This window comes from Scardinius erythrophthalmus (assembly GCF_964197995.2).
Source record: "Scardinius erythrophthalmus genome assembly, chromosome: 5".
Lineage (NCBI taxonomy): Eukaryota > Metazoa > Chordata > Actinopteri > Cypriniformes > Leuciscidae > Scardinius > Scardinius erythrophthalmus.
The window spans coordinates 14,011,267-14,028,424 of NC_138225.1; the positions used below are offsets into that span (position 1 = coordinate 14,011,267).

Sequence of the window (17,158 nt, forward strand, 5' to 3'; positions counted from 1 at the left end):
ACACTCTGAATTCATGTTCCGCCTCCTCAACCCCCATCTCCTGGAGAACTCCCGACGAGTGCACAGATACACAAGGAGCTCCCGTAGAGCACTATCAGTGCACTCTAGCACGACAGAAACTGACCCATCGGCTACTCCAAAACCTCTTCAGTCTGATCGGCCTCTTAATACTAAATAAACACCTCTCCGAAGCATTTCCACCATGACCCTGACGTGCTTCTCTTCATTCCCGGCACACATCCGTAATAATCTCTACAACAACAAAAACACTTAATGTCAAGCATGCAAACGGTGGCTCTGATAAAAATTCATAGGCTAATACAATTTCACAATGTGATATTTCAACACTGCCACATTTCTCCAAAATAATCATGCTGTATGAAGATAAAAAGAGCCCTGCTTCATTAATTATGCAGCAGAATGTGAATTTATATCTATTAAATACTATAAAATATTAAATTTAAATGAACAGCTTTATGAGGTCCCTGACAATAACAAGTGAACAATGATTCAGCGAGATGTTTTATATTTTCTCTTTCAAGAATCTTAATTTTTCATGTGGTCCCCCCAGATGAAAAACACTTTTCAGTGGCGACCCCTTTGATTCGGTGTGGTGAGATGACTTGTTAAATTATTCAGCTGTTTGCATTTTCTCAGCTTGATCGGTGTGACATCGCTACTTATGTCATTGTCATAGAAACTGAGGGTGTCATTTTTTTTGTGAGGTCATATCAACTGTAGTGAAATACAGTGGATATGATCTCAAATACAGGCTTTGCATTAAGAATGCAATAGTATGCAAATCAGTGAGGAGGAATACAAATATACAATAGTGCATTGGAAAAACAGACCTTAGCTCGAGGAAATGAACCAAATTAAGTGAGAAGTGTAACAAAATATTTATTATGGTCCAGAAGGCTTTATTTCAGGTCTAGGGCTATGCTTTCTTAACAGAATCCATGTCAGAAGCATTGGAGGGAAACGGTACAGCAGTGGAATCAGATCAGGTCTACAGGGCTTTGAATCTCACACCCAAATCAGTCAGAGATCTTTGGCTAAGCAGTTACAGGTGATTAGGTGAGGGCTTTACAGGCTTAAGGCTTCTTTAAACACACACACACACTTACAGTACAATTATCCCTAATCATTCCACAACAGGTGGCCGGTTGGAGTCCGGTCTTGAGGTGAACCGTTGAAGTGCCCTTATTACAGGTTAACAAAGCACCTGCAGTGGCACAGATGAGAGCCTGACAAGGCCCATTTTAAAGGCTGTCTCACTGATAGCAAACTCTTTCCTTAACGCCTAATCATCTCAACGCACTAAAATCCAATCATACTTAAATTACAGCGTGGCTCAAGAACTTCAGATTGGAGGACTGTGTTGTGACAAAACTCATGCCCATGTGCTTGATTAATCACTCGATGGGCTTCATCAATGAAGCCAGAGAGCTTTCTTTAAGAAATGGTTGTTACAGCAAATGCTTTGCATAAGAGAATTTAAGTGTGAGCATCAGCTAAGAGAATCATCAAGCATTTTAATATTTATGATCACAGTGATAAAATACTGCAATATCACCTAAGTTATGCACACTAATTCATATTTCAAAAGCGCATATGGTACCATAACGTGTTTACATATATGATGCGTACATTGTCAGGCCAGTATAATAATGATTATGAGTCATATACTTTTAGATTACATTTTAATTTAACGTTTTATTATGAGCACCAGAGTGAAACATATTCAGCTTCTTAAATTAAGATGTTTAACTTAAAAGGGACAGTTCAAAATTCTGTCATTTATTATTATTATTATTATTATTATTCACCCTCATGTAGTTCCAAATCTACAAGCTTGCCTTTCTTTGGAACACAGAAAATATATTATTGTGCATACAATGAAAGTCAGCAGGGTGCAAAACAACACTGGACCACATCAACTGTCATTGTATGGTCAAAACAAGAATGTATGTAAGTAATACGAGATTTGGAAATGTTTAATTTTTTTGCTGAACTATTCCCTTTTAAAAAAAAAAAATTAGTATGGGACAAAACAATAATTGGCAGACCCCTTGTAGAACCACCAAGGACCCCCTAGCTGTTTTAACTGTTAACAATATGGACTGATTGTCAGAGATATTACCTGAAGCCTGTGTTAATTCCAAATACAATCCACCCATTTCCTATGATTTCCTGTCACCTCTTCACTGTCCTGGACAACCTGGACGGGTTACTGTACGTAGGTTGCAGGTCACACCTCAGCAAAGGACAGCTACTGTGGAAAGTTACTGAGACCCATCGTCAATGTGGTGCCCTTGAGCAAGATAGTACCTGATCCCAGGTCGCTCCTGAAATTAGTGTACTGTACGTTGCTTTGGATAAAAGCATCTGCTAAATGACAAGTAACCAACCCCGGCACCCTGCTGTATGATGTTTCTTACTTTGCAAATGAGTCTGCTGATTACAATAAGAATATATTCCAAAATGTCTCATCAGCATGTTAATTACTCTAAACCTGCAATGTAAGATGTGTCATTAAATCAAGCTGTACGGCCATGTCTGCTGGGCACTGTTATGGGTGCTCGAGCTGGACAATGCGTCTTTTTCACCTATTGTGTTGAAAGGCAGCATAACCTTTTAAAATGGATGGAAATGTGTGGCCTGACCTATAGAGTGAGGACGCTTTCCCCCCCAACATATTATGCCATTTCAGTTCTTTTAAAATGTGTAATTTAACAGAGGTAGATAGAGAGATACATTACTGTTTCCAATTTACCTACTATCAAAAAGAGTTCGCAATACAAAACGCAATAAATTCACACAGTAAGGTTAAAACGCACAGAAGGTTAAACCAATAAAAAAAAAGCATTTTTACAGTCTGCTGTGACATATGCTAAATATCATTCACACATAATATGTTTGTGCTGGAGGATAGCGCGGCGTAGACAGAGAATATTTGCTTTCCATCACGTAAAATAAAATGTGTTGTGGTTTTTCATGCATTTCAAATAACTAGGAGTGAAAAATCTAAAAACATGAATATAATCATTCAGCTGAGTGCAGCCGCTCGGTCAATCTGGTCATCGCTGAGACATGTTCTACATGCTCAATCTTATTCACATTATTCACAAATTGGAGAAAGACAATGAGAATGATGAGGGTCCATGCTTCTCAAACACACATATCTGAGACTTAATGAGTGCGTCTTAGAAACCCCATTTATCACACACTTCTAGAGCTTATTTTTAGAGGAAGACAGTTCCTATAGTGAATTAGTTTCATTGAACAAGAAATGTAATTTTTAAAAAGTTCATTTTTAATAAATTAATAAATATAGAAAAACTAAATCGAGATTGTTACATGTATTTACCACAGTAATAACAGTGATTTATGCATAATTACATGCAACTAACCCTCAACCCAATCCAAATCCTACCTAACCCTATAGTAAGTACATGTCGTTAATTACTATTACTCGGTACTTAATAAATATATAATTACACTGTAACAATGACGCCTTAGTGTAACCCAAATTCCTTCACTTAAAAAGACCTGCGACGTCATCTAAAAACATGCAGAGTTATGCAGATCAGGGCTTTAAGTATACTACAAAATATAAATATGACATAAAACATTATATTTTCAAATGTATAAAAATATAATACATTTGTGTGTTACATATTTAAATTAATTTAAATGACACACTGTAAACCATATATTAGGAAAGCACAATATTAAAATGATAATTCAGGGGTAGCCTAACATAATAACATTCGACATGTTAACAGAAACATACAAAAACCTAATTTTTATAGCAAAGTAATTATTAATATTCTACTCTTATTAAATGTAGACTACCATTGTTCTTCTCTAGTATCATACTGAACTGACAGCTTCAGTGATTATAAAAGGAGCTCTTTACTTATAATTCAGTCTCAATTTGAAGAAAAGTTTTTGTTTTTCTTGAGACTTTGTGACTTTCCTTACTTCATACTTCAATACATGATAAAATAATAGTGATTTCATAATGTCTAAATATAAATTCAATAATATATTTAGAGCTTTGAAGTGCTGTAAAACGTTGTTTGAAGCACTTGAAAATCTTTGAAAAGTGCTTGAATTTCACTCTCAAAAGGTTGTTTGAACATGAATAATTCATGTTCTTATTAAAGCTAAAAAGCAGCAGGTAGGTATATTAGGCTGCTGTCACTTTAAGACCAAACGCACAGATACTGATGCTCGCAATATATTTGCGAATATAAAGTATATATATATATATATATATACTTTATATTCGCAATATACACAATTTAGAAAAATCTCTAACGATAGACATTTATACATGGTAATGATCATCATACTGCCCAGCCCTACAGCAATGGTAATAATTCTGCTGCAAATCCAAATGCTTTCTCACTGGATCTCCCAGCGCTGTGTAGTACTGTGTCACGTTTTTGAGATCGGCTCGCGAGTAAACCTGTTCTGAGCTCGTCCTGCGCTGTCTATTATTAGTCCAGGCTGATAAACGGTCCGTGCGGCTAGACCCAAACCAAGTGTGGGTATCTGCAAGTTGGAGTAATGGGCGTGGAGAAAGGTACGAGGCATGGAGAAAGGTCTGTATCAGTGGTCTCAAAAGCTGTCTGTCAGGGTGTGGGGTAAGGGGTTAGTTTCTGTTGTAGCAATACACCTTTCAGCACGCCCATTACTCCGGCCTGAAGCTATTCCTGTCTCACTCAAATGAGTAGCACAGTTTCATTCCGCTTTCATTTCATTTATCGTTTGGTGTTTCTAATATGCAACAGAAATGGCAGCACTTATCAGTTGGGCAACGTGGTGGTCGTGGTCGTACCAGTGCGACCTCATAATTAAAAAAATCAAGTTGTGGCTAATGACTAAATGGCTTAAATAAAATGATATCCTTTTGTCTAAATAAATGAATAAAAAATAATTTAGGCTAAACAAATTTAAAATCAACTGTTTTAAATGATAAAAGTTAATTTAGACATCACAACATTATAATGCACATTTTGAAAAATATAAATTTTGGAAATTGCTGAAGATTTTACATTTGACAGCGTTATTAAATTGCTAATGCTTTCAAAGATTAGCTTAACTGACAGCAAAGGTAATCCAAATGTAAAAATAGTGGTACAATCCATTATAAATTATACTGAAAAAGATACTGTTAGAGTACATTGTGTTTTCTTAATGTTTAAGTTTATCATGCTGTAGCTGTCACCAATCTGGTGTGCTTTATACACAGTCATAACTGCTAGTTAAACCAATCTCGAGGTCAAATAACCTGAATAAAGCATTGAGTGTTACAAAGGTGATGCAAAGGAAGGAACTGATGGGTAAATATCATGAAGTCATATATCAAGGTACACATCTTCTATTTATAAACTGTCATTTGAACTGACATGTACAACAACAATGAGGAATCTCACTTAAGATGTTAAGATTAACACCCTGTGTAATCCAGTTCACAGGGCACTACAGTGTGATTGTAACATACCCTGTGATTAACAATCACCACAAAGCCAAGCTACAAAACTGAATGATAAAACACCACCTATTTTGACATCACAGTCCTCTAGAATCTCAGGGATAATTTTTAAACTTGTTCATTTTTCAATTATTTATTTATCTTCTCAAGGAGAAGAAAGGGGGGGGGGGGGAACAGAGATGGAAGAGTCATATGAAGAAACAGAAAGAATAAGATTAACATGGAGAGATGTGTAAGGACTTTTAGCTCACCGTTATTGAATTGGAGTGAGTTTGGGGGTGGGTCAAGACTGTGAAAACTACCACCTTCCCTAGAAAGACTACAATCTATCTGAATGGCATAAAAGCCAGGGGGCTTACAAAGTAAAGAGGGTAAGAGAGGAAGAGAGGGGAAGTAAAGGAGGAGTGAGATTCACACTGGGGGTCTGATAAGAGGATACGAAAAGAGGAATGGGGGAAAGAAATATAATTAACCACGAGCACAGCTCAGAGTCCCAGCATGCTTCTGTATTAATGGAAGTGCTATTGTAGATAATGTGCTGCTGCATTTTCTAGCAACTGTAAATAGTACTTTCTTGTGGATAATGGTTGAGCTAGGCTACCTTCTTCATTTTTACATTATATATAGGCCTATATAATTTGAACACGCAAAAAACATAAACCTAAACCTACAATATTATCATTAATATTAATAATAATTAATATTATCATTTTATCCTACATTTACAAGTAAATAAACATCCTGCTGTAGTGAATTCCTCTTAAAAAGAGCTATTAGTGTAATAATATGTTTCAGCATATTATTATAACGAAAGATTTTGCTCCACTATGCTGAATACATTGCCTTTTCTAACCTTAATAATGCCCAAATAACCTTGAAGTATTTAGATATATGCAGCAAAACAAAACACTGGTGATTGGTCCCCTGGTTATTGCTCATCAGCGCTTTAAACTTCACTGAAGTATTAAGCAAAAGACACTGTGCTGGTATAATTAACGGCTGTGTGACTGGCAGATCTGGGTTGGGTAACTGCAGCTTAATCCCCTGTTTCCAGTACAGTATTAATCCAGACATGAGGGAGTAGTGCTAACATGCTAATGTCAAAGCTGAGGCCAGTTGACAGCGGTGGCTAATCTGTAATGAAGTCCAATATATTCCCCCTTGTGACACCAAACTGTTTGATAAACCCTTATATGGGTTTGGGTTTCATATGGTTGATCTGCCATAATTACAGTTGCAGCTATGCAAACAAATTAATAACTAAATGCTAAATGAACATAGAGCCTATTCACTGGTGGTTGATCATGAACATAGGTCTTTTGATGGCCGATGCCAATATTTTATAGAAAACTGTGGCCGATGCAAAGCCTATTTAACACAAGCACACCTAAACTCGAATAAGTTAGCAGAACTCAAAAAATTTAAGGCAATTGATTGCCTCAATTTTTTAAGTTTTGAAATTCAAAGATTAAGTAAGCAGAACTGGCAGATTTTAAGTTTGTACTTAAACATTTCAAGTTAAGAACAATTAAACATTTCAAGTTAAGAACAATTAAACATTTCAAGTTAAGAACAATTAGTGAACACACTCCATTGCACACCTGCAGGTGATAGGTGCGTAGGATAACAAGACCAATTAGGTAGGTCGTTTCAGCAGATAAGGAACTGATGAAGGTCGTGTGACCGAAACGTTGTGTTAATAAATATTCATTTTAATTGCAAATTAAGAATTTAATTAAAATCAGAGTACTATTTCATACATTTAACTTAAAACTTTCATGTAATCTCAATGTGAACACTTTCATTAGTATTAACTTTTAGCAATCTAGTTTGCTAACATACTATTACGTTATCATGCTAACAATAGTATGTTATACAGCACTTGCTGCATGAGTGCAACAATATAGAGATTTTATTTGCTCTCAAATCAAGCCGCATGCACCACTTGTCACCATGATGGTAACTATCCTAAAACCAACATTAACAGAAATTCTTCTAAATTAGCATAACAAAACATTAATCAATACTCAATCTCCCACTTAACATTAATCTTGTACAGAAAAAAAAACATTATATTACGCTTAATTTTAGCATTTACTCTCCCATTCAAGTGCCATCGGCAAAGCATGCTGGGAAATAGACATCCCAGCCGTTTCAGTTAAACTTAAGTTTGTTTAAATTAAAATGAATAATTTCATAAAACTCAAAACAATGAAAGTGTTCAGTTTACTTAAAATATATCAGTTCTGTGAACTTGAAAGAAAAAGAAAGTGCTAAATACTCATAAAAGTTCATTTGACTGAACTAATTAGTTTAATTTAAGTTTGTCCTACTCAAACTAATTAAGTATTTTGAGCGTTAGGGTTTACAGTGAGCTGCAAATAAATTAATTTTACATATTTTTGCTAAAATACTAAAATTGGAAATATTTGTTTGTGTGGTTTATAAAATGTATTCATCTGTATTCATCTGAATTTTCTGATTACTTGCATTAAAAAGTATTACACAAAAGTATCTATTATTAGATAGAACTGTTGAACAAAGATGGCAAACTAATGCAGACAAAGACTGGGCGTCTGCACGTTGGTCAAATACATCAGGCAACCACTAATATCCACACCTCACTGCAAGCGTTTGTTAAAATATGCATCCAGCATTGTTATTTTCAACTGGAAATTAATTGATTACTATTGCAACATTTTTTTTCTAAAAATGTCGGTTAATAAATGTTAAACGTCGAACAATAGTACCCTTGGGCTGCACTAGCTGCACGCCTATGATGTATTAGCTTCTCAAGCCGGTGGAGCCTGTCAGAAAGCTAAGAACTCTCAGTATTCGCTCTCTTCCAGTGAGTATGGCATTAATGAAAGCTGAACGCAGTACTGTAGCATTTGCTGAGAGTGGGAGAGAGCAGGCAGGAACCCCTCCGGGTCTTTACCTCTATTGTTAAGAGAGGGTGAGGCATAGCAGGGGGTTAATGCCAGCGTGGGTACTATAGCTACCGTCCCTGCTAAATCTTGACATCATAAGGAGAAAGAGACAAAGACAGGGACAGACGAAAGGGGAAAAGAAAGGTGTCCTGTAGCATATATTTTTAGAAATGCATGAGAATATGAGTAACACAAACATCTCTAATGTCAAATATGGCACTCCATTAAGGTCTAATAATCTAATGTTGATAATCTAACGTATTGGATTTATGTTCCCAATCCCAACAATCCACACAAGAAGAAATTAGCTGCCAGTACAGAATGCAAGGCCTTGCTTCGATTCAGAGGACTACGTGCCAGACTGACAAACTTTAATATCCCTGGTATTAATATATATATATTTTTTTAAATATGGGCAGCCTTACATATAAATCAAAAGGTCGGGAGAGAAAATCGCAAAAATAATAAGGCATTTTACATTTAATTTAGTGCCATTTTCTAATAAGTGTGAGGTTTTGCATTTCAGAGATATTTCGGCATAATTACAAGATTCTAGAAGTCACAAAATATCCAGGCTAATTCACCTACGGCAGACTGACATATCAACAAACACACCATTTTCTAGCACAAAAATACTGCATGCTCATACGTGCCATTTAGCACTTCTTTTCACAACTTACTGTTAACCACTTGCTGAGATAATGTGCCTGGAGCAACCTGTGTCTTACATGAGGGCACATTAATGATAGAGCAAGACTGTGATTTAACCCAAACTTGGATTTGTGTTGTAATATAAAACAAGCATTAAACTAATGCACCATCACCATGCTAAAAAAACATACATATTATAGCACCATTACACACAAAAATGTACACATTTTATATTAGTCAGTGTTCAACGTGGGCCATAACACGCCAATGCGGATACCGATAATACTGTACCAGAAACTCTCATCTAATGCTGGTACTTTCTTTGTAAACGCTCGACTATATAGCGTACCCTGTTGCTCTCACTAGACAAAGACTGTTAGTATCACAAACCAAAGTTTTGACCATCAGCATTACATAGCTTAAAGAACCATCAATTCAGAAATGAATGGGCCGTTTGACTGACATATTAAAACACCAATCATACTTTGCCTGATTTTATGTAATGTTGAGGGATGGGCAATAGTAGCAAACATATCTTCTTTACTTACAACTATCTGCAGCCGAACAAAATTCTTAAAAATCTGTCAAATATTCATTCTCATAAGTATCCTTCTGCAAGAAAATCCAGAGCCATATACATTAAGTAGTCAAATTAAACTAATTAAACTCATGTTTTTTGGAGATCATCTGTGTAAATGTAATTTATCCTGCAGACTGCTTCAATATATTCCCTTTAATATTGTGGGTTTTAACACATGCAATTGCTCTTTTAAGAAAAGACATAAAATTATGTTAATAAACTACTGAGTTGTTTAAATATGCAAATACATCTATTATTTGCATGTGTGCAGTTTCTGTATTGTGAAAATGTATGTGGGACAAATTTAAATTTGTCAAACTTAAAATTTGTTTAAGTAAAATATTGAAAAGAGGGTCCTGAGGAGGTAAAATAAGATGTTTCCTTGCATAGGGATACAAATGCTCAAATTTAAAACAAAAGCAGTAGACCTAGTATTATTAGTATAATTAAATCCAATCAATGTTAAAAAAATGTGTTAATCATTTTAAGATTAATAAATAATGATCCTATATGGTCTATAGGCTACACACACACATGCAAAGAAGTGGAGTGCCCTGTTATTTTTTGCCTATAACGTCTAGAATACTATAAATTATTTATTTAGTGTTGAATTATATGACACACAAAATCTTGTGCCCACTTTCTCATCTGGTATAATCTTAAAAATTAAATCAAAAGCATGGCCACTTAAACTCCCGACCAACTCTATTAATGTTAGCAGCGGTTTCTCTCTAAGGGAAACTGAGTGAATAATGCACAGATGTGTCGCAGACCACTCATACACACTAACGGGGAAGCGAATAACAACATAGGAAAAACACAGGATTCGAGCAGCTGGTGGGGTGGTATGTATTCGCTGCTAAAACGGAGAAAATCCCGTTCAATTTTAATATTTACCAGTACAATTGCCGCGACGTGCAGGTGACCCGGTCGTGCGCGAGACCGTGCTCATATTTCTCCGTGAAATCTCCTCACACTGATTTAGACCCGTCTGCTGTATTCTCTCACATAACTCGTGGAAATATATATCACAATTAAAGAGTAAAAGACCGTAAAGGTCGCATTCAGTCAGTCAAGTTCACAAGCAGCGGGTAATTGGTGTCTCGTGCCCAGTCGATACTGTCAAGAATGATATGCGCGCGGTGACGGCGGGAAAGCTCGCCTCTAAAACGAGAAAGTCTCACGGTGTATGGATGGGAACCGAAGCCGTTTTAACGGCTGCATGTTTGTGGATGTCTGAGCTGGGAGAGCCTCGGGATCAGTTACACAGATGTGCTGCGCAGGTTGAAAAAAAATGACCGAGCTTCTTCTCAATAACGGTTTCTCTATTTCTTATCGGATAAGGAAAATAGAAGTGTTTACTTTATTAGAAAACGGACAGCGATGGACTGCAGTCATTCGTTTGAGAAACTGAATTCACGTTTGTGTTCAGCGTATAGGCTACGAGCAAACACCCACAAACACACGCAGTTATGGAGAACCGGTTATGTTTACCGGGGTTCTGCTCCTTACCTTCGTCAACGCTGAGCATGATTCAGTGTAAAATCCCCGGATAGATCATTTAATCTCTGGTAGATATGTGGGAAAAGGGTCTGGCACCGAATCCTGGCGTTTATCCTTCAGAAAGCAGAGCTCCTCGGTCGGAGATGCGGTGACTCTGGTGAGACGGCAGAAGCGCGGTGCTCGGTTACCGGGAAATGCGCGAGAGCGGATGCTGAGTGAAACGGGATGCGGGTACTCATATACACAAGCACACTCGCACGCGGAGGGAGCGTCGTATTCTGAATGGTTAGGATTTAAATTCAAGTCTTCACGGATTTTTTACTGTCTGACACGTTCGGCATCACCGGGACGTACCATTCAGTGCTCGTGAGAAAGGGGGTGTGGCAGCAGGAGCGGGGAGCGGGATGCGCGTTTACCGGCGCGAGCGGCCGACCCAGCGAGTACAATCTCGTCCGACCAGTGCGCGCGCCGAGGAAACATCCACAGAGTGTGACTGATTTTCTAATAACACCGCTGCTGCACTGGATAAACGCTGCCAATAATCGTTTAGGAATATGTTTTGCGGCCTAGTTAGATAAACATCTACAATAAAACACGTTATTGGAAAAGTACCTCTAGTTATTTCAAAAACATTACTGTTACTGAGTTTGTGCTGTATAGCCTATGAGGGCCCTTGCTTTTCTCAGCATGTGGGCCAGGCACCAAGTGTAGAGTAAACCCAAAATCACATTCATTCCAGGCACCGAGTGTAGAGTAAACCCAAAATCACATTCATTCAAAATCACATTCAAAATCACAATCAGGAGCAGTTAGATAAACATCTACAATAAAACACGTTATTGGAAAAGTACCTCTAGTTATTTCAAAAACATTACTGTTACTGAGAGTTTGTGCTGTTAGTAGCCTATAAGGGCCCTTGCTTTCCTCAGCATGTGGGCCAGGCACCAAGTGTAGAGTAAACCCAAAATCACATTCATTGTGGGTACCAGACAGTGGCCCCCACACAATTTTTTTTTAAATAAACATACTAAATAATGTATTAATAAAAAATGTAAAACTGCAAGGTTTGAGGTATAGGGTTAGGGGATAAACAATAATTAGCCTGGTAGAAAATCTCCAAGAAAGTCTCCACCATGAAACAAACAATTGTGTAGTTTATGTGTATAGCTAGCCTCTCTCTTTCTGTGTGTGTGTGTGTGTACTTGGGATCAATATGCTCAAAGACTTAATGGAAACAAATCTGTTGTGTTTGGACATCAATACATATATCAATGACTCAATGGAAGCATATCTGTGATCAGCCAAGGTCATAGTAAATCATATATATAAACATTTAATGTATTTTCCATTGTGTTGCATCTTTTTAAGGTGACCTGAGCTCATGTTCAATAAAAGCTGGCTATTTCGCTGTTTAAAACTGATTTGCTTTTTAAACAGAATAACACGCTCATTATCAGCACCTAGGAGTAGGAACGTTCACTAGAAACCAACCATAGCTGGTGACATGTGGCAACAAAGTTTCTGGCGGTGTGAATAGGACTTTATACTGACATGCAGTGTTACACATTAATAACAGACCTAGAAGACCTAGAGCCAGAGCCGTTTCTGACCTTTTGGTGCCATAGGCAAGATTCCAGAGTTATTTTGCAGACACATCATGCATGTAAAAGTACACAATTCCAATATACCCTACACTAAAGATTTGTATTTCTGATCACTGTATATCTGATAACATTTGGAGAGAGAGAGACAAAAACATAAGCTAAAATTCAGCCACTTAAATGTTATGGAGTCAAATCCATGCCACATATATTTGCAAAACAATGAAGTATTGCAAAAGAAAAGTATTGAGCCAAAAAAATTATGCAAACAAAAATGAAGAATTGTAAAAGAAAGATAAAAAAAATAAAAAAAATAAAAACATTTTAGAGAGAGAAAAAATAAGTTTTGCAAAGAATAATAAAAAAACTTTCTGAGCCGGCAAGTTTCAATTACAGAGAAGACTATATGAAGGAGTGATCCAGCTCTCAGATTTAATCAAAAATATCTTAATTTGTGTTCCGAAGATGAACGAAAGTCTTACAGGGTTGGAACAACATGAGGGTGAGTAATTACTGACAGAATTTTCATTTTTGGGTGAACTAACCCTTTAAGAACTTGATCATAGAAGTAAAAAAAATAAGTTTGATTCTTAGACCTTTTAAATGATGTATGATTTGTCAATTTAATTACATTATTTTACATTAAAACTAGCACTAATTTTGAATTAATATAAACAATGACTTCAGTGTGCTGGCGTCCTCCCGCATAACAGGTTTTAAGCAAACGCTATTAATACACATTTAGATAACAAAACGAAACCATAAACATTTTAATGCTATACAAATGTGCACATTGAGAGAAATATACAGCAGAAGCTGCTATTTCAGACAGTTCATGTTAGCGAGTAGCCTAAGGCTAATAATCAACACCACTTTAACTGATCTCTAACTTCTTTAACTTAGGCAAACGCTAAGTGAAATGCACAGAAAAGTGGAGCGCAAAGGGAAAACGAAATTGCGAGCTCACACCTGACTGAAATTCAAAATAAAAGGAGTGTTGCAAAATGAATAAGTTGGTATGGCCATGTTTTTTTTTTTTTTTTGCTTTTTGCTAAAAATCTATTGCAGAGATAAAATAGGATCAAACTATCGTCTTTTACAGCTGTCATTGATCTTTGCCATTAATTATATACATATTTTTTGCTCTATTTTATTTTTATTTTGCAATTCTTTATTTTTCTTTACAAAACGTATTTTTCCTCTCTCAATACTTTGTTTTTCTTTTTCAATTATTTTTGTTTGCATTTTTTTTTTTTTTTGCTTAATAATTGATTTTTCTTTTGCAATACTTTGTTTTGCAAAAATGTGTGCACTGTCAATCTCATAATGCCTGCCCATCACATTTGCATGGTTTTACTAGTATGTTGTACTTGTTGCTGGTTACTTGTTGACAGTGTAAGGTAAATGCTGTTCAAAGCAATCAAACTGGGAACCATGTAAACAAAAAAATAAATAAAAAACTTCCAGAAACCATCAGAGGCACTTTCTGCAATTTTCAGGTTGTTAGCAGTGTGTGGTGCCTCTTATTTGTGACTGGATGCCTTTGACCACATTTGAAGGATTCGGGGGGTAATTTTATGCAGACGAGGCCATTTCATGGATAGGACAGAGTGCTTAAACATGGGTTTAATGCATTTAGCAGTAACGCACACTTTCTGAAGTGAAAGTTTGTATGTGCGAGACTGTGTTGTAAGATGTTTTTCCAGTGTAGTTTATTGTGTTTTTTCTAATGTGTGTGTCTGTGCTGACTAAATCGTCAGGGGGAATAAGTTAACATTAGCATCTAAAAGAGTGAATCTGTGACTCTCTGAACACTTAGATCCATTATTTATGACAGGAAAATAACAGATGATTAGACTTCAGCCTGAAGATTAGAAGGTTGTGTGTGTGTGTGTGTGTGTGTGTGCGTGTGTTGGCTTGTACTCTGACAACATGCAGTTGCTCTCTTAACTGATTGTACAGATCTCCCAGCATGCACCTGTTCCTCTCTGATCTGTCAGTTGGTTTCTTGGGAGTGTTTATCTGTGTGTGGCTTGAGTGTGTGCAAGTGTCCATATAATGAGAAAGACATCTACTTTTGGTTCTGGCCCTGAGTCTCATCTGTGTTAGTATCTCTGCAGCAGTAAACAGCCATAATGATCCAAAAAGCCATTACTGATGTATGCACTGTCTACAGATATGTTCAAAATGGCATTACTACTATATACAAAGTGAGAATGTTAAATACTCTCCCAATCTTCTATTTTCCAAATGCTTGTTACTGATCTTTATGTGAATGACCATCAATTTTATTTATTTTATTTTTGTACCTTGTAATTTTTATTTAAAATGTCATAATTCAATCTTCTTCTCTCTGTGATGTATGCCAGACTTCTCAATCACAAAGTAACACAATACTGTTTTCAGTCCTGTATTTGAGTCTTTAATACACTTACGTTCACACAAAGTTCAGTTATTTACGGGAGTGATAATCGCATTCTATAACCGAACTCACACCTGTAAAATTTCAGGACTCACAACCACATTCTCGGAAAACCTGCATTGTGTCCTGCGTCTGTCACATCATATAGTGCGAGAAAGCCGATCTGCGCTGCACAAATGCATGTCTACTGTGTGTTTTATTCTGTGGTTACAGCGACTTTCTGTAAATTACAGCGATGGAGATATGAGCTGTTTGTCATCTGAAGGTTCTAGGTCCAGTCACTGTTCTCCACAGGAGCTGTTCCCGTCAGTTTTGTGTAAAGCTTAACTCAAATGCTCCGCTCCCCACCCAGATATAAAAGCTGCTGTCAGTTAATGAAGATTTGGCAGATGAACTTGCTGCCCGATTGAACTCTTGTCGTATTTATAGTGATACGCATTTACAGTTTTATGGATGTCGCCATCTTTACATTGGTCACTGACTCTATTGGTATTAGAATTCAGGCATGATTCCCATTGCATGTTCATACAAAACTGACAGTTTGAACCGAGCCTTTGTCTGCATAAAACCTGCCCTTTTCTTGCAATGGACTGCAACCTCGAATCGGCCTCCATCCAATCAACAACCAATGAAGTACCCGCCCTAGTTTTTTCTTTTCGATAAACCATTTCACTTTGATGTATGTCACAGTGCAGAAAAAAAAAATCTACAGTACCTGTTACATTGCAACTTTTAAGCAGATTTTAAACCGATAAATGAACCCTGTGTTTTCAGGTCCTGTATACCCTAGTGCAATGCGCTCAACTTCCATTTCACTACAAACAAGACAAAGGAAGCAACATTTGATCCAATGAACAAGTGTTCATTGGATCAAATGTTGTCAACATAACATTCTGATTCAAAATAAATTGGCAGTAATGCATTTCTCTGGCATCTAGCTTCATATAAGGAGCACTAAATAGGAGAAGGCTGCCCTGCAACCTTTAAAGTTCACACTTCAAGTGCTCTGCTCTCTGAGTAAGACTGGCATAGTGATGAGATTGAAAAATCTGAATGAAATTTGCTGTGCAGTATACAACTCAAGTGTACTTGGTTTTAAATTTTAAAGAATTAATAGTTTATTTTAATTTACATTTTAATGTCATTTAATTAAAACTAAACTTTAACTACACGTCATATAAACAAAAAGTCAGGAATGATACGAAACACTTGGCCTTAACTACAACCACAAATCAAACGCACTTTCTATATAGATATATATATATGTGTGTGTGTGTGTATACTGTATATATATATATATATGAATAACCTATCTTTTTGTATTTTTCTATACTTTTATGCCTGCTATTTTTAACTTATTTCTGCTAATTTAAGTATTTTTAACTCATATGATGCATTGCTTTTGATGTTCCTCATCTGTAAGTCGCTTTGGTGCATCTGTAAAACCGTCTCCTAAATGATTAACTGAAATGTAGGTTATAAAAACTTTAAAAGCTGAATGGGTACATGATGATGCTGTATGGTATTGAAGAGTCCATTGTAACGGGTTGCATCACAATGTCCCATTCGCTTTGATGTGTTCATGACCCGCTTAATCTCTGAAGGTCTAAATGCAGCGAATTTTGGCTTGCACTTCTGTAACCAAAGCTGAAATTCTTTTCCCGTGTAATGCATTAGTCATGATCCCACACCGGCTAAACTCCCTCTGGCTCCTCCTGCTACAGTAGCCATGTCCCAAACTCTCGCTATAGTTTGAGCTGGAAAAAGATTGACGGATCTGAGAGGACTGCTCTCAATGTTTAGAAGGTGCCTGGGGGGCTCAATGTTTACACTTCTGGGGGAGATAAACCCATGAATGGCATATGAATAGTCAATGAGAGAATGTATTATAACATAAAAAATCTTACATAATTTCACATTTAAATACACAAAACCCTACTTCATTTAGAGTCAGACATGACAAAA

General features: G+C 36.6%; 1 protein-coding gene across 1 annotated transcript in view; it reads right to left on the reverse strand.

Annotated features, from left to right (window-relative positions):
• tenm1 (teneurin transmembrane protein 1) overlaps positions 1–11,555 on the reverse strand; it is a 176,975-nt gene extending 165,420 nt beyond the window's left edge. Inside the window, exon 1 of the mRNA XM_081367090.1 lies at positions 11,180–11,555. The gene's annotated coding sequence lies outside the window, so the exon portion shown is untranslated. The remainder of the gene's footprint in view (positions 1–11,179) is intronic.
• Between the last annotated feature and the right edge of the window lie 5,603 nt (positions 11,556–17,158).